The sequence below is a fragment of the Bidens hawaiensis genome, unplaced genomic scaffold, assembly GCF_021521415.1.
Source record: "Bidens hawaiensis isolate Kalapana, Puna unplaced genomic scaffold, B.hawaiensis_p1.1 tig00001920_1, whole genome shotgun sequence".
NCBI classification, from domain to species: Eukaryota; Viridiplantae; Streptophyta; class Magnoliopsida; order Asterales; family Asteraceae; genus Bidens; species Bidens hawaiensis.
Genome location: NW_027491107.1, coordinates 188,257 through 212,905, shown reverse-complemented (window position 1 = coordinate 212,905; position 24,649 = coordinate 188,257). Strand labels below are relative to the sequence as shown.

Sequence of the window (24,649 nt, the reverse complement as noted above, 5' to 3'; positions counted from 1 at the left end):
TGGCGTTCACCAACAAACCTCAAAGGTTCTTGATAGAAAATAATTAGAGTCAAGACCTAAGAAACTAAACAACCATGTATCTGTATTTATGCTAAACAAAGGAAAATGTAAGCTAGTAAACAAAATAACTTAAATAGGGAATTGAAATTCGACTACATAATAAAATATATTATTTTAATTTGATCTCTTTTTTAAAGAAAGCATAACTCACAATTGGGCATGGATTCAGGTCCGTGTGGAACTAGATGCTCCTCCACATTAGGCCTTTTGGTTGAGGACAATAAAGTGTTTTATGTGGGTATACATATTACACAATTTAACCCACCGGAACAACTAAATGTTTTTCTTTATTTCTTGATTTACACAGGTAATCAAATTTTATGTTTTATTTAATTATAATAATAGTATCAAAAACATAAAAGTCTTGCTTTAGTTTCTTTAAGAAAAAGAAAAAGAGTCATGGAGTGAAGTAATTCATTAGTAGGATGAAAGGAAATGAAGTGTAGTATGATATTAATATAACACAAATGAAGGGAGACGATGATGAAGTGACTTTATGAGTTTATGTCTTCTTGGATTAGCCACTTGAAGTGTGATCACACACTTCCTTTCATATTTTATGTGACGTACACAACAATACTTCATAATCGGTGAAACGTTTTCTAAAAGGAGAGTTATTATTGTTATTATTTTGGAGAAAACCACATAAACACGTTTTTAAAAGCTTTAACGTAATCTTAAAAATCATGTTTATTTTTTAATAATTTTCTCTATCCAGAATAGACTAGAGATAATAAGATAGAAGTCAGTTAGCAAACTATATATTTAGATAACCAATTTTGTGATCCACTAGCAATAGTTTAGTGACCATATAGCAACACTCACAGAAACGTTTTAAACCATATAAACCTCCAACACCAACACATAAACTTGATCCGAAACTCACAACTCCCTCCAAACCACACACACACAATGTCATTGAAACTCTTAACACATCCAATTCACTCATCATCCAAATCACACTTGTTATCAACCTCACTATCCTTCTATAAACCTAATAATAATAACATTCTTCTCCCATGCCACCATTCTAAAGTAACCGTACTCTCGCGTAGCAGCAGTTCACGATTGAAGGTTAGGGCTAGTGTGAAGGAAGATGTTAATGTGGAGGAGAAAGTGCGTACTGTGACAATCGTCAATTTCATGTTAACTCCGTTAACTCAACCCCGTCAATTCAAACTTAAGATCATTGAATCTATAACGCACACTTCATTACATTTAAACTAGGGTTTAAATGACGCTTAACACTTACTACATGTGTAGTCTTTCGGGATTTGCACCGAAACGCAAACGAGTTGACGCAAACGATTGAGGAATAAACGAAAAACGACAAAACAGTAATTATGTGATAATTATGTGTTAGACTTATGTGTTACGTGATAACATGGTTATGAACATTAACTCAAGATATAAACTAGTTAGTTAAGTTCGAAAAACAACAATTGAAAGTGGAGGGACTTGAGTGTAACTTGTATGTCTATAAATATAGCCTTAATAACTTAACCCTAACTTATTTTCACAAACCCCAAGCTCCGATCGGCCTCCTTCCTTGTGAACCCTTGGCTGCCGTCCACCTTATACACACATTAAGAACTAGGTGCTAGGAAGGTATAGTTGATCATCCTATACATTCTTGTTGCTTGATTTTGATGTTGTTGGGTTAACCACAAACCCTAAGCTGCCGATTTTGTGTATGTATATAGCTAATTTGATTGTGGTTGATTGAATGATGATTTGATAACTAGATTGAATCTTGTTGCATGTTGATTGTTGTATCTTTGATTTGAGTTCAAACACAAACCCTAATCAAGTATGTAATATGTAATTGATGTGCATGGATGGTGTTTGTGAAGTCTAGAGGGTTATATGAATGCATGATAGTTCATAGATTGTTATTATGTTGAGTTTGAATGCAAACAGTTTCTGGACAGAATGTGTATATGATGTTTAAGTGACTGTAACGAAGTGTAAACGTGAAAATTGGTTGAGATTATTGGTACTACAGTAAACTAGGTTAAGTCTAGTTTCTATAAAGTATGAATTTGTAATTTTTGGACAAGTAGAAGTTAACTTTTATGAATTTACAAAAACATTGTGCAAAGCTGAGCTGTTAGACCTGCTGTTAGGTTGTGTTGTAAATGTTATATCTCATGAACTACGAGACCAATTGGGTTGGTTCTTCTGGAAGTTGACTTATTGAGTTAGGAACCTAACCCAAGTGGTCTTGCATTTATTGGATTTTTCGTTTAACGGGAATTGCAAATAACATTCTGTTGCGCATGAATTTGACTGTTATGAGTTTGCTGTAATGATTTGATGATTGTGAGAAAACTATGAGGAATAAAAATGTAATAAAATATGTTCTGGAAACCTAAGACATATGTGCTTCTGTGATAATTTTTGGTAAATTAATTGAGATGTTATGATCGGTGAAATAGTGCAATCTTTCTAGTAGGATTTCTGTCTCGGTGAAACTAGCTGCTGAGTTGTGTAAAAATGCATGAAACATGATACTTGCTATATAATTGTTATGTTTTGACCAAAATACCCTTGCGGGGAATAATTGCTAATTGATTGCCATGATTTGACCAAATTGCCCTCATGGGGAATAATGGCTAGTTAATTGTTATTTGTTGACCAAAATGCCCTTACGGGGAATAACTGCTGGTAATGTACGTTATGAATACATGACACGTATATGATTGCTTACACATGTGATGTGTCACAAAAAAAAACACTTGTTAAAGTCACACACGATTCACAAACGAAACACGAAACATGTTATGTGCATAGGCATTATGTGCCGGGTCTAGAGACTCGATAATATTCCGACACTTGGAAAAAAAATCTCTTTGTTGTTTTAGAACGTTAGAGAGAGTTTTTCGGTGACGCGCATCTTGGTGATTTAAGTTGGGAAATTCTTCGCAAACAGTGAGTTTCACTTTCCCCTCTTTAAACTGTTTTCAAACGTTTTTCACTTGGGGGAGATAACATACTCCACAACGCATTTAAGATTTTGTTATAAATTATATATCACTTGTAAAGGCTAAGTGGCAAACGAAACATTTGAAGTCCTACACATCGAACCGGTTAATATTTAGAATAGCGAGTCACTGTTGAGTAGTACTACTGGGTTTGACAAACCCCACCCAACGCTAAACTCGACTGGAGGTCGAGCGGGTGTAATTTTGGCTAACACGTACCATGGTCTGGAGGACCTGGTGACAAGGCATTTAATAAACGAGTCAGCTTCGGTGTCGAACACTTAGTAATACTTGTTGTATAGACTAGCTACCTATCGATATATAATGTGACATAACACTATCTGGTAACGCAAAACGCTGTAACGCTGTAACGCAAAACGCTTAACGCAAAACGATGTAACGCTGTAACGCTGAACGCAAACGCTAAACGATTTATTTTTATATAACTTGTGAACTCACCAACCTTGTGTTGACACTTTTAGTATGTTATTCTCAGGTAGCCGAGGCAGGCGCGCGGTTTAGGAACATGCATTGCTTGATAAACTTTTAACTATGCAAACTTACTTTTAACCGTTATCCTTGGTTTTAAATCGTCCTGCGTGACGTAACATTGTTTCTATGGTTTTACGCTTCCGCACTTATTTTCATTTAAACGTTTTTATGGTTTGATTATAACTGATGATTCCGATCCTGTTAGTTCACACCCTCTGACGGTAAAACTCCGTTAGTGGATTTTGAGGGTGTGACAGATTGGTATCAGAGCCATTGGTTATAGCGAACTAGAAGCTGCATGCATACTAGACTATAACCGCGACGACCCATTAGTTATAATGATACGCACTGCATAGGTTTGTGTAGTCTTGTAATCTTATCTCTTTACCTCTTTCACTCATACGCGCGCGCATACACGGCTTACCTGTAGGAATGTCGACGCCACCCTCATCATCATCCGATTCGATGACGCATGCTCAGGGGAAGGAACCGCAGTTACCTACCGCATCGCCGCCCCGAGTAGTCCCGGAACTCGAAGCTCCCGCACCGAAGAGGTACCGCCTATCCGGAGGCATATACGAAAACGACGTTAGCTGGGATTGGTACCCTAACATGATCAGACGTATGGTCTATCGCGAACAAGTTCCCCCGTTACCTCACCCGAACCATCCTGCTTATCCCAACACCCTACCACCCATAACTGAGCCTGTAGAGCGAGTTCTCGCAGCTGTTGCTTCATGCTTGGAGCGTGACGTAGGTTACATGCGCTATACGAGAGCGAACGTTTCCGGACTGTTAAAAGACGGAACCGAGACTAAGGAGGAGATTGCCCGCATGGCAGCGGCAATGAAGGAAATGCAAGAGGCTAGTGATCAACAGATGAAGATTATGATGAAGATGCAAGCCGAGATGATAGATTTGTAAGAGCAACTCCAGGTAGCAAGGACCCGAACCGAGATAACTGTAGAGCGTTGCGATGTCTTACAAATGCAACTTGCTCAGAACGCAGCCGAGCTTGAGGCGGAGCCTGAGGCCGAACCTGAAGAAGATCCCGAAGAGGAGCCTGAAGAAGATCCCGAGGAGGAACCCGAAGAGGAACCGGAGGAAGAACCGGCTGAGCCAGAGGCACACTCAGAGGTGTCCACAGACGATGTACAAATGTGCAGATCCTTGGATTGGAACTGGCTAACGCGATGAACTGGGAGGAGTTCAAAAGCATGATGCGAGAGGAGTATTGTCCGAGAGAAGAGATTTCAAAGTTAGAGTCAGAATTCTGGTCACTGAAGATGGTGGGCTCGGAAATTGAAGCCTACACTACTCGTTCTCACGAGTTGTCTGTGATGTGTCCGCGGATGGTGGATCCGCCGAGTAAGAGGATTGAAATGTACATTGATGGGTTAGCACCGCAGATTCAGGGCATGGTGACGTCTTCCAGACCAGCCACGATTCAACAAGCGATCCGTTTAGCTCACAAACTGACGGATCAGGCTGTGACCCAAGGTGCGTTACCACCTAGGGGTTCAACTACTAAAGCCCGTGACAACCTGAATAATGACAACCACAGCAATAGTAACCCGAGCAGCGGAAAGAGGAAGTTTGACAACACCAGATCTTCATCCTCGAACCTCCCACCGCAACAACACTACCGTAAGCCCGAATTCACTCGGAGCTTTAACAATCAAAGTCACAACAACAATAACAACGGTAGCGGGCAGGGTTCGAGCGGATATGCTGGGAAAAATCCGAAGTGCAATAGGTGCAACTATCATCATGTTGGCCCGTGTAACCGTGTCAAGTGTCAGAGATGCGGAAAGATGGGTCACCAGGCGAAGGAGTGTAGAGGAGACCTTGCGGCAACGGGTGCTCCTAAACCACCTACGACGACGAAAGGATGTTACGAATCTGGGCAGGAAGGTCATTTCAGGAAAGATTGTCCCAAGCTGAAACAGAACGACAACAATGGGGGTAATGGAAGTGGCAGTAATGGTGGAAGCAATGGCAAGGGAAGAGCTTTTGTGATTGGGTCGGGTCAAGCCCGCAATGATCCGCACGTGGTGACTGGTAAGTTCCCTGTAAACGATTGTTTTGCTTCTGTATTGTTTGACACTGGAGCTGATAGGAGTTTTGTGTCGAAAGCCTTTAGTCAACTCTTAGAATTAACTCCAACTCCGTTAGATGCTAAGTTTCCTGTTGAATTAGCTGACGGTAAGACTATAGTAATGACTCATGTACTTGCGGGATGTAAGTTAAAACTGTCAGGTCATGTCTTTGACATCGACCTTATTCCTTTTACGCTTAGTAGTTTCGATGTCGTTGTCGGCATGGACTGGTTATCCGAGAACCGAGCGGAGATTATATGCCACGATAAGATAGTTCACATTACCACCCCTTCCGGCGAGATCATTTCGGTCCGAGGTGAGAGAAGCAGCATGACCACCAGCGTCATTACCCTTATGAAGGCGCAGAAGTATCTACGAAAGGGTCATCCGGCAATTTTGGCGCAGATTGTTGAGAACCCCGCGGTGGAGAAACGAATTGAAGATATACTGGTTGTGCGAGATTTCCCGGAAGTTTTCCCGGAGGATTTGCCCGGACTCCCTCCTATTCGTCAAGTCGAATTCCAAATCGAGTTGACACCCGGTGCAGCACCCATAGCACGAGCCCCGTATCGGCTCGCACCGGCGGAACTTCAGGAGTTGTCCACTCAGTTGCAAGATTTGTTGGATAAGGGTTTTATCCGACCTAGCTCATCGCCATGGGGAGCCCCTGTCTTGTTTGTCCGAAAGAAAGACGGGACTTTCCGCATGTGTATCGACTACCGGGAGTTGAACAAAGTGACGGTCAAGAACCGTTATCCTTTACCCCGAATCGATGATTTGTTTGACCAGCTTCAAGGATCGAGTTACTACTCGAAGATCGATCTGCGATCCAGTTACCATCAGCTAAGAGTGCGCGAAGAAGATATCTCTAAGACGGCTTTCAGAACGCGGTATGGTCACTACGAGTTTTCGGTTATGCCTTTTGACTTAACCAACGCACCAGCCGTATTTATGGATCTCATGAACCGAGTATGCAAGGCGTACCTCGACAAGTTTGTGATTGTTTTCATTGATGATATTCTCGTCTACTCCAAGAACGAAGCTGACCACGAAGAACACTTAAGGGAAATTCTGGAATTGTTGAAGAAGGAACAACTGTATGCTAAACTCTCGAAATGTGAATTTTGGCTTCGCGAAGTTCACTTTTTAGGACATGTGATCAACGAGAATGGTATCCATGTCGATCCCGGTAAGGTAGAGGCCATCAAAAACTGGGAAGCACCTAAGACTCCGACTGAGGTGCGACAATTCCTAGGACTGGCCGGCTACTACCGGCGTTTCATCGAGGGATTTTCAAAGATTGCTCAACCCCTCACCGCTTTGACTCACAAAGGTACTAAGTACAATTGGGGTGATGCGCAAGGATCCGCTTTTCAACTGTTGAAAACCAAACTTTGTAGCGCCCCTATTCTAGCCCTCCCCGAGGGAACGGAAAATTTTGAGGTACACTGTGACGCATCTATACAAGGTCTCGGTTGTGTGCTGATGCAACTCGAGAAGGTTATAGCCTACGCCTCTCGACAACTACGGGTTCACGAGAAGAACTACACGACCCATGATTTGGAACTTGGAGCTGTGGTGTTTGCTCTTAAGATATGGAGGCATTACTTGTACGGTACCAAGTTTACCATTTACACGGACCACAAGAGTCTCCAACATATCTACGATCAGAAGGAGCTGAACATGCGACAGCGTCGTTGGGTCGAGCTGCTCAAAGATTACGATTGTGCCATCAAGTACCACCCTGGCAAGGCCAATGTAGTGGCCGACGCCCTCAGCAGAAAAGAAACAGATAAACCCAGACGAGTGCGAGCATTGCAACTCACGATTTATGCCAGCTTACCGGATCAGATTCGCGATGCGCAACTTGAAGCTTTGAAAGATGACAGTATTCCATCGGAACTCATGCGGGGCATGAACAAGCAACTTGAAACCAGATCGGACGGGGTCCGATATTTTGAGAACCGGATTTGGGTTCCACGATACGGAGAGTTGAGAACTCTAGTGATGGACGAAGCTCACAAGTCCCGATATTCTATCCACCCTGGCTCAGATAAAATGTACCATGATTTAAAGGCACTTTACTGGTGGCCGAACATGAAAGCCGACATTGCCACCTACGTGAACAAATGCATGACTTGTGCCAGAGTCAAGATAGAATACCAGAAACCATCTGGTCTACTGCAACAACCGGAACTCCCAATGTGGAAATGGGAACACATCTCAATGGATTTTATTACGGGTTTACCTAAGACACCGACGGGATGCGATACCATCTGGGTGATCGTTGACCGGTTGACTAAATCGGCACACTTCCTAGCAATTAAAGAAACGGACAAAATGGAAAGACTGACTCGTGTTTACATGAAGGAAGTAGTGTCTAGACACGGAGTGCCTGTCTCAATCATTTCTGATCGAGATTCTCGTTTCACTTCGCACTTTTGGAAGTCGCTGTAAAGCGCACTAGGCACCCGTCTCGATATGAGCACAGCATACCATCCTCAGACGGATGGGCAAAGTGAGCGAACTATTCAAACCCTGGAGGATATGTTGCGTGCCTGCGTATTGGATTTCGGAAAAAGTTGGGAACCCCACTTACCCTTGGTAGAGTTTTCGTATAATAACAGCTACCACGCAAGTATTAAGGCATCGCCGTTTGAAGCGCTGTACGGACGGAAGTGTCGATCACCACTCTGCTGGGCAGAGGTGGGTGACAGCCAAATCACTGGTCCGGAACTGGTACTCAAAACCTCGGAAAAGATAGTTCAAATCCGAAATCGCATGGCAGCAGCACGAGATCGCCAAAAGAATTACGCCGACAAGCGCCGAAAACCTCTCGAAGTTCAAGTGAACGATCGAGTGTTACTCAAAGTCTCACCTTGGAAAGGTGTGGTTCGCTTTGGTAAGCGAAACAAACTCAACCCACGATATGTTGGTCCCTACCGGATAACTGAGCGTGTTGGTCCGGGGGCGTACCGACTGGACCTACCAACGGAACTCAGTGGCGTACACGATGTATTCCACGTATCAAATTTTTGAAGAAATGCCTGTCCGATGAAACCCAAGTAGTTCCTTTGGAGGAACTGCAAGTTGATGAACAGTTACGTTTCATTGAGGAACCAGTCGAGGTTTTGGATTGGGAAACCAAAACGCTCAAACACAGCAAAATTCCAATCGTTAAAGTTCGTTGGAACTCGAGACGTGGACCGGAGTTCACGTGGGAACGCGAGGATCAAATGATGAAAAAGTATCCTCACCTTTTTGAAGGGCTAACCAAACACAGAAAACCGCGAAACCCGGCAAACCGTCAGACATCACCGGAGGTATGAATTAAATTTCGGGACGAAATTTCTTTCTACTAGGGGATGATATGACAAACCGAAAATTTTTCTTACTTTTTCAGACACTCATCACGACTTGACTCAAATTTTCGGGACGAAAATTCTTTAACATGGGAATGATGTGACAATCGTCAATTTCAGGTTAACTCCGTTAACTCAACTCCGTCAGTTCAAACTTAAGATCATTGAATCTATAACGCACACTTCATTACATTTAAACTAGAGTTTAAATGACGCTTAGCACTTACTACATGTGTAGTCTTTCGGGATTTGCACCGAAACGCAAACGAGTTGACGCAAACGATTGAGGAATAAACAAAAAACGACAAAACAGTAATTATGTGATAATTATGTGTTAGACTTATGTGTTACGTGATAACATGGTTATGAACATTAACTCAAGATGTAAACTAGTTAGTTAAGTTCGAAAAACAACAATTGAAAGTGGAGGGACTTGAGTGTAACTTGTATGTCTATAAATATAGCCTTAATAACTTAACCCTAACTTATTATCACAAACCCCAAGCTCCGATCGGCCTCCTTCCTTGTGAACCCTTGGCTTCCGTCCACCTTATACACACATTCAACCAAGAAATCAAGCTTGTGATTGAAGAACTAGGTGCTAGGAAGGTATAATTGATCATCCTATACATTCTTGTTGCTTGATTTTGATGTTGTTGGGTTAACCACAAACCCTAAGCTGCCGATTTTGTGTATGTATATAGCTAATATGATTGTGGTTGATTGAATGATGATTTGATAACTAGATTGAATCTTGTTGCATGTTGATTGTTGTATCTTTGATTTGAGTTCAAACACAAACCCTAATCAAGTATGTAATATGTAATTGATGTGCATGGATGGTGTTTATGGAGTCTAGAGGGTTATATGAATGCATGATAGTTCATAGATTGTTATTATGTTGAGTTTGGATGCAAACAGTTTCTGGACAGAATGTGTATATGATGTTTAAGTGACTGTAACGAAGTGTAAACGTGAAAATTGGTTGAGATTATTGGTACTAAAGTAAACTAGGTTGAGTCTAGTTTCTATAAAGTATGAATTTGTAATTTTTGGACAAGTAGAAGTTAACTTTTATGAATTTACAAAAACATTGTGCAAAGCTGAGCTGTTAGACCTGCTGTTAGGTTGTGTTGTAAATATTATATCTCATGAACTACGAGACCAATTGGGTTGGTTCCACTTCTGGAAGTTGACTTATTGAGTTAGGAACCTAACCCAAGTGGTCTTGCATTTATTGGATTTTTCGTTTAACGAGATGTTGCGCATGAATTTGACTGTTATGAGTTTGCTGTAATGATTTGATGATTGTGAGAAAACTATGAGGAATAAAAATGTAATAAAATATGTTCTGGAAACCTAAGACATATGTGCTTCTGTGATGATTTTTGGTAAATTAATTGAGATGTTATGATCGGTGAAATAGTGCAATCTTTCTAGTAGGATTTCTGTCTCGGTGAAACTAGCTGCTGGGTTGTGTAAAAATGCATGAAACATGATACTTGCTATATAATTGTTATGTTTTGACCAAAATACCCTTGCGGGGAATAATTGCTAATTGATTGCCATGATTTGACCAAATTGCCCTCATGGGGAATTATGGCTAGTTAATTGTTATTTGTTGACCAAAATGCCCTTACGGGGAATAACTGCTGGTAATGTACGTTATGAATACATGACACGTATATGATTGCTTACACATGTGATGTGTCACAAAAAAAAACACTTGTTAAAGTCACACACGATTCACAAACGAAACACGAAACATGTTATGTGCATAGGCATTATGTGCCGGGTCTAGAGACTCGATAATATTCCGACACTTGGAAAAAAAATCTCTTTGTTGTTTTAGAACGTTAGAGAGAGTTTTTCGGTGACGCGCATCTTGGTGATTTAAGTTGGGAAATTCTTCGCAAACAGTGAGTTTCACTTTCCCCTCTTTAAACTGTTTTCAAACGTTTTTCACTTGGGGGAGATAACATACTCCACAACGCATTTAAGATTTTGTTATAAATTATATATCACTTGTAAAGGCTAAGTGGCAAACGAAACATTTGAAGTCCTACACATCGAACCGGTTAATATTTAGAATAGTGAGTCACTGTTGAGTAGTACTACTGGGTTTGACAAACCCCACCCAACGCTAAACTCGACTGGAGGTCGAGCGGGTGTAATTTTGGCTAACACGTACCATGGTCTGGAGGACCTGGTGACAAGGCATTTAATAAACGAGTCAGCTTCGGTGTCGAACACTTAGTAATACTTGTTGTATAGACTAGCTACCTATCGATATATAATTTGACATAACACTATCTGGTAACGCAAAACGCTGTAACGCTGTAACGCAAAACGCTTAACGCAAAACGATGTAACGCTGTAACGCTGAACGCAAACGCTAAACGATTTATTTTTATATAACTTGTGAACTCACCAACCTTGTGTTGACACTTTTAGTATGTTATTCTCAGGTAGCCGAGGCGGGCGCGCGGTTTAGGAACATGCATTGCTTGATAAACTTTTAACTATGCAAACTTACTTTTAACCGTTATCCTTGGTTTTAAATCGTCCTGCGTGACGTAACATTGTTTCTATGGTTTTACGCTTCCGCACTTATTTTCATTTAAACGTTTTTATGGTTTGATTATAACTGATGATTCCGATCCTGTTAGTTCACACCCTCTGACGGTAAAACTCCGTTAGTGGATTTTGAGGGTGTGACACGTACGGATTGGCCGAAGGTGTCCGCGGTGTTGTTCGATATGGATGGCGTGTTGTGCAACAGTGAAGAGGCCTCAAGGTTGGCTGGAGTTGATGTCTTTGCGGAAATGGGAGTGCAGGTCACCGTTGAGGATTTTGTGCCCTTTATGGGTACCGGTACGGTTTCTGCTGTTATACATAAGTTAATTGGTCTCGATTAGTATTGAATAATTATTTAATTTTAGTAACACAATTATAGGTTTTGTTTCTGTTAATTTGCCCAAATTGATGTTGAAAAGTACACTGGTTAGGTTTTAAAAGTGAAGTTACAAACTTTGCAGTTAATGCGCAGAAATATCGGTTAATATCACGCAGAAATATATAAAGCAATTTAACACTAACAATTCAGTATACCATCCTACCATTAACAAATTAACCTTTTGCAACTAGCAAAACACTAACAATTGTAGCAAGTAGGAACTGATTAAGACTTTAAACACTAACATCAAACACTACAAATTGACAAGTAAGACTTAAATCACTGATATCGGAAATATTGATGATGTATCGGTCAATATCACCGCTGTTATCGGTACTGATATTATGAGCGATATTTTGACAGATATTTCACATGGGGACCGATAACTGATATCCCACCGATATTGACTGCATAGGTTACAAGGTTATGATTGAAGTGAAAATATGTTGTTAATTAGAATCATTTCCTATTGTTCAAAGGAAAGAGTAGCAACAATTTCCTCCTCATTTGACAACATTTGAAAGATATGATTAACTTTTTCACCATTGTAATATAATCGAAATGATTAGCATTTTGATCAAAAGATTATTTAATTGCTTAATAATGAAGGACATCAACAGCCAGACGGTCAGACCCTTATACGAAGTTGTATGGGAAATCAATATTTGATTACATTTCGTAGAAGAATAATATTTATATTGGCTAATAAAGCACCATGGATTTTAGCACCTAATAAACTAAAATGCACAAGTACTTCAAAGTAGAATGTTTTATATGAATGAGGAGTCACCAGATTTGAAGTCTTACAGTTTGTGATAATAATGATTTTGTACTTGTACTAGACTTTTTCTAACCTTAACTTCTCTTTTACATTCCTATACTTCTGGTCGATAATTGAGTGTTATAATTTTTGGAACAGGCGAAGCAAACTTTCTTGGTGGTGTCGCTAAAGTGAAGGGCGTTGCAGATTTTAACCCTGAGGCGGCTAAGAAGCGATTTTTCGAAATATATCTAGATAAGGTGATTGAACTACAACTTTTCTTCCTCTTTTATATTTCTTGCATGAGAAGATTTGTACTTTCTTTTCCTAAAGTGAACACTTTTGTTTTGAATGCCATTTAGCTAATGCTGAATTTTGATATCTTATGTAGTATGCAAAACCAAATTCTGGAATAGGGTTTCCTGGTGCACTTGAACTTATTACTGAGGTACTTTGGGCCAACAAATACAAGTTTTGCACTTTTTACTTCTACCTTAGTGATACATCTTCTAATTATGACATCATCAGTGTAAAAAAAGTGGTCTCAAAGTGGCGGTAGCATCTAGTGCTGATAGAATCAAAGTTGATGCAAACTTAGCTGCTGCTGGCTTACCATTGTCAATGTAAGTTTTCTTCATTATAATTGATTGTTTTGGCTTAAGTTTTGCTTTTACTTGCTACCGGATATCTGTTCAAATCCACCATGCTAAATCTCATGATCATATTTTTTTCTCTTTTTGTTACTCTCATTTAATCATCGTTAAGGATTAAAGTGATTAGAAGTTCATTATCAACAAGGAGATTTACCATCTTCTTTTTTTTCTTGAATCTTAATAGTGGTACACATTTTCCAGCTTATTTTAGTTTCATCATATCAGGTTTGATGCTATTGTTTCTGCTGATGCTTTTGAAAACTTGAAACCTGCTCCTGACATATTCATAGCTGCCTCCAAGATTTTGATTGTCCCTACAAGTGAGGTAAACCTATGTTTTAGGCAATTTATAAGTGTTTGAACAAATCCTGTACATAAGTTTGAAAGTTTCGATTGATATATATGATTGACATGTTTCTTCAAAATTATAAGCTTTAACTTGAAAATTTCCAGTACTTTACATATTCTTTTCTCCTGTTACATTTTACATAAGGGTAAAATTTCCTGCCTTGAAAATTGAGTTGAAACCTCATTTGAGCACATTGAAATTTTTATCTCTGCCTAAGCGGTCTTTTTTTTTTGCAATATTATTTATATTCCCACTTATTGTTTCAGTGTCTTGTAATTGAAGATGCATTAGCTGGTGTACAAGCTGCCCAAGCTGCACAAATGAGGTAAAGCTGTTTGATCTTTCTTCAATTCAAGTTATCAAGTTGATTTGTCAGCACATATTCACATTTTAACATGCCGAGTTTTATCGCACTTAATTTTATTTGGTATGACCGCATGATTTCTACTTAAAAGATTCTTACTATATGTTGGAGGTGGCAACGTTGACCAATTTACCTAAAACCATAGTTGTCAAAGGCGCTAAAACTGATCTAGTTAAGTTATATATTATCGCCAATGGGTTAAATGGGTTGATTGTCAAGTGTATTGAAATGCTACCTCATAATTGTAATTGGATCTTTTTATTTAATCATGTTAGTATTGGGTTAAATTCCAGAAAAAAAAATAACTGAACTATAGTTTTGGTGGTATAGTTTTTGCAATCATATTTAATATATAATAACAAAAAGGGTGTTGATTTAGGTACATATAAGTATAACCTTTAGTGCATATTCTGATTGCAGGTGCATAGCTGTGACAACAACATTGTCTGAAGATACCTTAAATGAGGCTAAACCATCACTGATCAGAAAGAATATAGGAAATATTTCACTTGAAGATATTCTTGGTGGTGGCTCTAGTTACAGTAGTATGTAGTTCTGAAAATGATATTGTAACTCCATTTTTCATTCAAATTATTGACATTGCTTTTCAATGTTGATGCTACTTTCCATTCAGTAAGCAAGACTTGTTTATGCATTGTAATGGATGCTTGTTACATTTGATGTTTTCTTCTTTTCTGTTGAACATAACCTGAAAATTGCATGATTATTAATTTGTATGTATGCTCTGTGATTTGATAAGTTTTTTCTAGCTGCTAATATTGATTTACAGTGAGTAATTTGATTATTATTTGGCCTTATATACTCCCTGATGACTGTACATTGCAGATGCAAAGATGCAGGGTTCTCAATCAGTAACCAATTCAGAAGAAACGTCATCTGTGCTCAAGGAAAATACAAAGGTTTCCTCTGTTGGCGGGTAGGACAATTTTCTAAAAAAAACACTGATGAGTTATTTATGATGCCATGCTATTTAAATAAGCATTTGTTCATTTTAGATAAAAAGTTCTCTTATCTATCTTCACTTATTTTTAAAATTTACTAAAGTTCATATATTAAGCCAGTAATTCTGACGAGTAGCTTTACTTATGCAAATTATGTTGCTTATGCTAGTTATCTGAATTATGCTAAAGGCTATTCAATATAACGGTTGCAGAACTAATCTACAAACAGGCTGCAGGGTACGCGGCGACAACTTATAAGATATGGAAGCTTGGGAGTTGCACTATCTTGTCTCTATTTTACAGTTACAAATATGAAGGTAAGGTCGATTTGGGTTGTGTTTTATGTTTAACTGTAAACTGGTTAACCTGAAAAATTAACTATGAAGGGAACATGCCAACAAGCTCAAATTCATTGAAAGTATAATTAAAAATGCATTAAACTTCCTATTATAATCGCTTTACTTTTAATATGTATTAACTTATTAGAAGAATTAAAATTTTCTAATCATGTTTAAAACATTTATTATTAATTATATTGTAACTTTGGATTATCGCAGGCTATGCAGTATGCATCTCCAAAGGCTATCTGGAACTTATTATTTGGGAGCAGCAGCCCACCCTTTGGACAGAGTGAAGGTTTGAATCTGTGGTGAAAGCTTCAGTTTGATGTCAAGATATCAGCATATTTACATGCTGATAAGACATATTACAGAAATTCATATTGCTTTAATTTCCGAGTTGGTTTCTTTGTCATGCAGATGGAACTCGCTCTACAAGAATTCAGCAATTTATTAATTATATATCAGATGTAGAAAGCAAGTAAATAAGACTTCCCTTTTGCTTGCTACAGTAATTTTCATATATTTGTTAGAGCTTCCTCATTTGAACTGTCCAAATGCTGAACCTTTTTGTGCTGACACTTGAAAGGGGAACCGCGACACAAGTTCCTGAGTTTCCATCTAAACTTGATTGGCTAAACTCAGCTCCTCTTCAGCTACGTAGGGTAAACAATGTTTTCTGCTGTTTATAAAATGGCTTCATATGTTTATGCTTTCTTTTGGTCTTTTAGAAAATAGCCATCTTTTCTGGTAGTACAGCGGATAACTTTTTACTTAAAACTTCACATGTATCTATTCTGTTTTTGAGTATTTTGATTAGTAAACAAAACCTAGAAGCATTAGAGATCGTTGGAAAAAAACTGTTTTCTAAACGTGAAACCTTTGCTTCTTTGTTCTTGAATTTAATATATGAAATACAAATGTTAAACGTGTGTTGCTTTTGAACAGGATTTAAAAGGAAAGGTGGTTCTGCTGGACTTTTGGACCTATTGCTGTATAAATTGTATGCATGTGCTCCCTGATCTGGAGTTTTTGGAAAAGAAGTATAAAGACATGCCGGTAAGTGTATTATATCTGCTAATCAGAGTATGCATGTGAGTTTTAGAAACTCAACATTACTCAACCCTTTGGTTTTAACTTTTAACCAGTCCAGAATTTAGTGTGAGAAAAGTAATATCTACAAATTATTAATGTTTTCTTTTGTGCAGTTCACCGTCATTGGAGTGCACTCTGCCAAGTTTGACAATGAGAAAGACTTGGAAGCGATCCGGAATGCTGTACTACGTTATGGAATAACTCATCCAGTAAGCTATTAGTTTGTTGTATGTTACCTTATAAATCATTTTCTGTTTATTGCAAGTAGATCTGTGACTGTCATATTGAACCAGGTTGTTAATGATGGAGATATGTATATGTGGAGAGAGCTAGGTATAAATTCATGGCCCACATTTGCTATTATTGGACCAACTGGTAAACTCCTTGCACAGCTAGCAGGTGAAGGCCGACGGAAGGTATTGATTTCTTGTTATGTTACATGCATACATGTTTCATTATCTTCATTGTTATGTTTAGATCAGTTAATTTTCTTATTTATTATGTGTACATGACACCGTCTTAAAAGGATCTTGATGATTTGGTGGAAGCAGCTCTGTTATATTATGGAAAAAGGAAGTTATTAGACAGCACACCAATTCCTCTAAATTTGGAGAAGGATAATGATCCTAGGTTGTCTAAGTAACCATTGAAGTTTCCTGGAAAGCTAGCAGTTGCTGTATTCAACAAACGGCTCTTCATTTCTGACAGTAACCATAACAGAATAGTAGGTTACTTTATAATAGTGGCTGTTTATTTGTTATATTTTTCAAATTTGCAAATGTAATTTGGACTGAATTTCAGGTGGTAACTGATCTGGATGGGAATTTTCTGGTTCAAGTTGGGAGCAGTGGAGAAGAAGGTCTACGTGATGGCAACTTTGATACTGCAATGTTCAACCGCCCACAGGTCAACCTCACATATAACATCTCACTTTTTATAAGTCTCTTAATGATACGATATTATTTATTTTATATATGTTTGGTTATTATTTTTAAGTTTGGGTACGTGTTAGGTCTTTTATGGTTAGTAGAAGGGGGTGTTTAGCATTTTGTTTGATTATATAATAATTATCGTATCATGAATAAAAGATAGCAGATTGTTTTTGAGTTAATTCTTCTCCTAAATCTTAGCATTCTTCTTCTTCAAGTTTCTAACCCTATCAAAGGTATCAAAGCAACCAGTCGATCCCTAGCCACCATGATTAACACACGCAATCAAGAGGTTGACAAGGCGATCAAGGACCATGACAAAGCCATCACCGATATCCAGGAAACCTTAGCAGCCATGATGAAGCAACAAGAACAGTTGATGAAGCAACAAGAGCAAATCTTGAAGGTGGCGGCTGAGAACAGATCCAACATGTTCGGTTATGGTAGGGCCATTGATGGTTCTAGTAGCAAACAAATGAGGATCCGGAAGGTCGACTTTCCCAAGTTCAATGGGGAAGACGTACAAGGGTGGTTGTATCGTTGTGAGTATTTTTTTGCAATCGATGAGACACCAGATAACCTAAAACTCCGACATGCTGTCATCCACCTTGAAGGCGATGCTATTCAGTGGCACCGATCTTACATGAAGACCCGGAACGCTACTGTAGCAAAACTCCCATGGGAAGAGTATGTTAGGGCTATCTCAAGTCGGTTTCTGATAGCATGTTTGAAGACCCGATGGAAGAAATCGCGTCCTTAACCCATTCTGATTCTCTACTCGACTACAACAATTCATTCGATGCCCTGCTGAACAAGGTAAGCATTAGTGAAACGCAAGCTGTCACTTTATACCTTAAGGGCCTTAAAAAGGAGGTCAGTGGACCGGTCAAAATGTTTAAGCCCCGTACCCTACACGAGGCATATGGGTTGGTACGGATACAAAACAACAACAATTTAAGGGGTGCAATAATCCCCACCGGTGACTCTCAAGAAAAAATTACTCCTCCAATTAACGCTTCAAAACTTCCATTGCTGCCAACTCCAACGACTGGAGCCATCGAGCCGCCGACTTCTAAACCGGGAATTCTTAGCTCTAGGCGTTTGACGGGTGATAAACTCGAGTTAAAAAGGGCAAAAGGGGAATGTTTCTGGTGTACTGAAAAGTTTTTTCCGGGGCACAAGTGTAAGAAAAAACAGCTTTACATACTCGAGGTGGAGGGAGAAAAACAAGCAACAGAAGAGGATGAAGAAAATGTTACTTAAAATCGCTTTTTGAGGGCAAAAAGATGATTAAGGGGGGAGTATTGATACGATATTATTTATTTTATATATGTTTGGTTATTATTTTAAGTTTGGGTATGTGTTAGGTCTTTTATGGTTAGTAGAAGGGGGTGTTTAGTATTTTGTTTGATTATATAATAATTATCGTATCATGAATAAAAGATAGCAGATTGTTTTTGAGTTAATTCTTCTCCTAAATCTTTGCATTCTTCTTCTTCAAGTTTCTAACCCTATCACTTAATTGGGTGTGGTTTAATAATGTGTTTGGGCTTTTCATATACTATCATGTTTTTGTTGATGCAAAAAGAGTAGCTGCTTATGTTTGTTTTCATTGTGTAGGGTTTGGCATACAATGCCACTAAAAATCTTCTTTATGTTGCGGATACAGAGAACCATGCTTTGAGGTAGAATAATATTTTAATTGTACATATATGTTATCTATTTTGGTTAACTTTCAGTTTGAGTCTTGGATCTTATGGTGTACTCTAATTTAAAGATAAAATCTTTATTGCTCCTCAACTCCACAAAATTTTGGTTTTGTAGGGTGATTGATTTTGTAAACGAGAGTGTGCAAACTCTGGCTGGAAATGGTACCAAAGGTTCAGATTATAAAGGGGGGGGGGGGGGGAAGGAACCAGTCAGGCAAGATTTATGAGCATTATCTTATCATAAATTCATAATTATACATTTTATTAGGTTGTTTAACTCTGTCTTCGTTTATGATACGTTAAACATTTTCTTAAGGTTGCACATTGAATTATTTCTCCTTCAACTTCTTTACTTTGATACCATATTTACTTTAGAGTAGACTTCCAAGAAACTGATAAGACTTGGTACATATAATAGAATGAAAATCTAGAAGAAAGCTTTTGTATATATAAACTGTAGGGCTGTAGGCATTCTCTTAAACTAATAATGATGATGATTTTCAGCTTTTGAACTCTCCTTGGGATGTGTGTTTTGAGCCTGCAAGTCAGAGTGTATATATTGCAATGGCTGGTCAACATCAGATCTGGGTGCATAGTACACTAGACGGAGTTACACGGGCTTTCAGTGGTGATGGTTATGAGAGAAACTTAAACGGGCCAAGGTAATGTACGGGTCTTTTGAACAGTTTAAACGGTCAGGCTGAGTTGGATTGACCTGTAACACTTTTAGTCAAATGTCTTCTTTGCTTTCATGCAAACTTTTTACGTCCAGATGCCAAATATGCTTACAAAATGTAATATTATTTCAGTAAGAGTAAATTACTCTTTTGGTCCTTGTGGTTTGTTGTGTTTAGCCCTTTCAGACCAAAAGTGTTTTTATTAATGTTTTTATTATAAATCTTTTTATTATAACTATTATTTATTATTATTATTATTGTTATTATATAATTATTATTAGTATAATAATTATTTTATTATTATCATTATTGTTATTAATTTTATTAATATACTATCAATAAGAATATAAAAATCATAGCTTTAATTATGCACATATAACTATAACCGGTGTTAAAAAAATCGAACGAGCTTTCCTCTGCTCGTGCTCGGCTTTGTATACAAACCAAACCAAGCCACCCGCTCGTTTACAACCGAGCCGAAATGGAAGCGAGCCACTCACTCTTTGTTTTTATATATGAAGATTTGTTTTATAATAATTAGTTACTCTTCTTTCACTTATTATTTCTAGTGTGTTATGTTTTTTTCTTTCAATTGAGACAGCTCTTCGACAACATCGTTTGCACAGCCATCTGGACTATTGTTATCGCCAGGTAATTGCTTACTGTAAAATTCATACTTAATTAGTGAAAATTTGTGAGCTATGTGAATACCTGGAGTTTATATTGTGGTTAACTGTTTCTGTTGTAGATGTGAAAGAGGCATACATTGCTGACAGTGAAAGCAGCTCTATTCGAGCACTCAATCTTCAAACAGGTGGATCAAGACTACTAGTTGGTGGTGATCCAGTATTTTCAGACAATTTGTTCAAGGTATATCACTATATCTTCAATACACTATTTGTATCTCATGTTAACAGGTCAAAATAGATACCTTTTTAGGTGCCCTTGCATATGCATTTCTATTGTTTAGTTATTTTTACCTTTTTATTCACAAGTAGCAAATTTCCATCTATGCTTTGATCAACTCTATTACTATTATAGTTTGGAGATCGTGATGGAACTGGTTCTGAAGTGCTTCTTCAACACCCATTGGGGGTCTTATGTGGAAAAGATGGGCAAGTTTATGTTGCATATTCTTATAACCATAAGGTATGTCTAACTTAGAGAACATAATAAATTGTTTAAATGGTAAATTTGCTATTTGACTTTTGTAGTCAAACACGCTACTTTTAAACTATAAAATTGATTATATATATGTCAAATGATGGAAATAGTTATGAGCTAATGTTTACATGTATTGTAGATAAAAAGGCTAGATCCAGCTACTAAAAAGGTAAGTACAATAGCAGGCACCGGGAAAGCTGGATTTAAGGATGGAGCATCATTATCAGCTCAGGTTAGTAAACAAGCGCTTGTATATGTATACAGGTGTTAGCATTTTAGTCACTTTGGGTAGCTTTCGACCCATTTTAAGCTGAATCTAGTTTTGATATTGTACTCATTTGACCTGTTGGTGATCAAATATTTAGCCCAAATAGACCGTATTAGGTAAATCGGTCAAATGTACCACCTTCATTTTGCAATAATGCAGAATTATATTGCAAGTTATTATTTTTGTCAATGTATCATATTTTGTTGATATTAAGGTAAACTGTACAAAGTAGCAACTTTTACTTTCACTTCAATTTATAGCAACCTACTTTATCTTTATATACAAAACCGCAAGCTACTTTTGTTCTATTATTATTTATGCCTCTTACCCGAAACCTGTAAAACTAATGTAGCAACTGTTAATGCTTGTCTTCAGCCACGTATATAAAATGCTGACATGGAAAGTTAATATTGATTCAACTATAATATATTATATTTTCTGTTATTATATCATGCTTATGTTAAAACTTTTCACCTACTTCAGTTTGTTTATTACATCAGTTATTTGTTTATTGTATATTGCAGTTGTCAGAACCAGCTGGAATTGTTGAAGATGATACAGGTGATATGTTCTTCCGAATCTTCTAAACTCGTGTGACATTACGTTTAGGTGAATCATACTGAATTAGTATAATTAAATCATGGTATGTTGAAATTGAATATACTATTATTCTTAATAATTTTTCTTATAACTGTCAGGGAGACTATTTATAGCTGATACAAACAACAGTCTGATTAGATATTTGGATCTCAAGCAAAAAGATACACAACTTGTTACTTTTGAGCTAAAAGGAGTTCAACCTCCTGCACCAAAATCTAGGTCTCCAAGACGCCTTAGAAAACGAACTTCAGCTGACAAGGAAACAGTTGTAATCGATGGCGGTTCATCCAATGAGGCTAACTTAAAACTTACAATATCTGTACCAGAAGGCTATCATTTCTCAAAGGTTCTCTCTTTTTGTGTGTCCAGGCTCTGGTTGCATGTAAGGGCGTGCACGGGTTGGTTTTGCGCTCAAACCAAACCAAAATCCGAAAATTCAGTTTTTGAGTTTTTAAAACCGTTAAGTTTTGGTTTTCGGTTTTCACTACGGGTTTGGTTCAGTTTCGGTTTTGCCATTTGGGCTTGCAATTTTTGGGCCGAAAAAAGGCCCAAAATCATGGATTTGGGCCTGAAACTTTAGGCCTAAATTCTTTTTTGTTAATTAATGATTACATCATTTTTTATTGATTAAGTATTTTTTTAATTACTGATTATATCATTTTTTAATTGATTATTGCACATTTGGGCCTACATTTTTAGGCTACATCATTTTTAATTTCTTATAGATTACTCAACATTCAAAAACGAAAAAAATATAATCTATAAACAGAGTTACAAGAGTCGGTTTTTCAGTTTTTATGGCTTCAGTTTGATTATAAAGTCGGTTTGGCTTTTACGGGTTCAGTTATTTTTGTATCGGTTTCGGTACATGCAAAACCCAAACTGATCCGAAAAGATAGTTTTTGAGAAAACACAAAATTAAACCGTCGGTTGTTGGTTGGTTCGGTTGTGTCGGTTATTTCAGTTACGGGTCGATTATATAGTTGCATGTAGTTGGAGAGTTAAATTTCAGTAGTTCGTCTTACAATGTTATAATATAATCAAAGGTGGCAAATTGGACCGGGTTAATCTTTAATGGTTTCTTAGAGACCAAAAAGTTCAAAATTGGCATTCATAGGTAAATCTCAGTGGTTCCTTTAAGTCACACACAAACAAATCATATACTTTTAATATGCAGGAAGCACGCTCCAAATTCAGTGTTGAAATCGATCCTGAAAATGCAGCGGTTGTTGAGCCTTTGGACGGGAATCTCAGTCCAGATGGAACTGCCATTCTACGTATTAAAAGATCCTCTCCTTCACCTATCACGGGTCGGGTTAGTTGTAAGGTACGTACTCCCCTATAAATACACTTGTTTGTTACTCCTATTCTATTAAAGTCTACTCATTTAACTAGTTTCCTTTTAGCCAAGTTTTCTTAACCTTAAATGTTCAACATGTTAATAAAATATAACCAAATATATGTATCGTGCAGGTATACTACTGCAAAGAAGACGAAGTTTGTTTATATCAGTCTCTTGTTTTTGAAGTACCGTTCAAAGAGGCATCTCCAGAAAATACCCCACAAGAAATCAAACTTCCTTTTGTTGTGAAGCCAAAATCAGCAGAAAGTAGTTTACAGCTGCCGGTTGCTAAATGATGAAGGTGTGTGAGTGTGTAATGTGAGGAAGATCATTGTTTAACAGGGTGTATGGGTGTCTATATAGACATACATGTATAAATATTAGGATCTCACTGTATAGAATTACAGTTGCAAATTGTTTCTGCAGCCTCTTGGCACGCATCTGGTAAACAAATATGCTTAACCGTATAGTTGTGTTCTAACTGGTTGGTAGCAGCATGCACAAAATGCGCCTTTAACACACCTTTTGTACCCGACGGGGTTTGAACCAACAACCGGTCAAAGTTCGCATTGTAACTTGGGTTCAAGACATTTTCCAAATGGTAACCAGCCCATGTGACTTTCTTTCCATGCAAATGTTTAGGGGTTTAAATAGTTGTGTTTTGAAACTTGCATGAGAATCAGCTTGTAAATTAATGAGCCAAGCTGAGCCAACCAGGCTCATTAAAATTTCAAGCCGAGGCGAGCTTGTTAACGGGCTCACTCAGGTTAATGAGGCTATTTTAGAAGCCCAACCTTTCTGGTAAAAGAGACTTACATATGCAAGAAGTACTATTGATGCAGGAGCATCCGGTCCATTAAGTCGGCCCGACCCAAATATTTATTTTCATTTATAAATAAGTTGTTAGGTGTTTTGTTTAGGAGTTTTTGGTTTTTGAATAATTGTGTAAACCTTGAAGGTTTAGAACCTTTTGGTTCTAAACTTTAGGCTAATAATCATATGAGTTTCTTAGTTGCCATTTGGCATGCGTTTCTAACTGCATCATCTGGTATAAGAGCTCTTGGTTTGTCAAATGGCTTTGCGTGAAGGAAGATGCTTGTTTGATCGTAGAATCGCGACAGAGGCAACGACATAAGTATGTTCGGTTCATGTGCCCACAGTAGAGATCGGTATTCTACTAGCAGAACCGCCGACAGAGGCAACGGGGGAATCAGTCCCGACCCGCGGGATCTCAAGATTAAGAGACTTCGAAAACGAGTCTGGAATCTTGAAATACAACAAGAGATCACGCGGCTCCGACAAAGGATCCGAGATCTTGAGTTGAAAGGGGGGACGCACAAGACGGAACCGAGTCGAGCACTGTCGTCGAGGACGAAGGTGAGGGCGGGGAGGAGCATCTGTTTTACTATCACCCACCCTGGTTCTTTGAACCAATTTATCCAGAAATTGTGTCGGAAGAGAACCTCATATTTGATGAAGAGGGAAT

The 24,649-nt window shown here is 38.1% G+C and overlaps 1 pseudogene across 1 annotated transcript; it reads left to right on the top strand.

Annotated features, from left to right (window-relative positions):
* The first annotated feature begins 11,723 nt into the window (after positions 1-11,723).
* LOC143599523 (protein SUPPRESSOR OF QUENCHING 1, chloroplastic-like) lies at positions 11,724-23,695 on the top strand (annotated as a pseudogene). Its single transcript, XR_013147306.1, has 28 exons — positions 11,724-11,871; positions 12,873-12,973; positions 13,105-13,161; positions 13,242-13,336; positions 13,592-13,691; positions 13,982-14,040; positions 14,500-14,624; positions 14,926-15,016; positions 15,271-15,358; positions 15,599-15,677; positions 15,800-15,860; positions 15,969-16,044; positions 16,328-16,438; positions 16,588-16,683; positions 16,768-16,890; positions 17,001-17,198; positions 17,276-17,380; positions 19,024-19,088; positions 19,228-19,321; positions 19,617-19,774; positions 20,391-20,440; positions 20,538-20,659; positions 20,831-20,938; positions 21,093-21,185; positions 21,746-21,782; positions 21,920-22,167; positions 22,999-23,148; positions 23,295-23,695. The product of XR_013147306.1 is annotated as a protein SUPPRESSOR OF QUENCHING 1, chloroplastic-like (transcript).
* Positions 23,696-24,649: the final 954 nt, after the last annotated feature.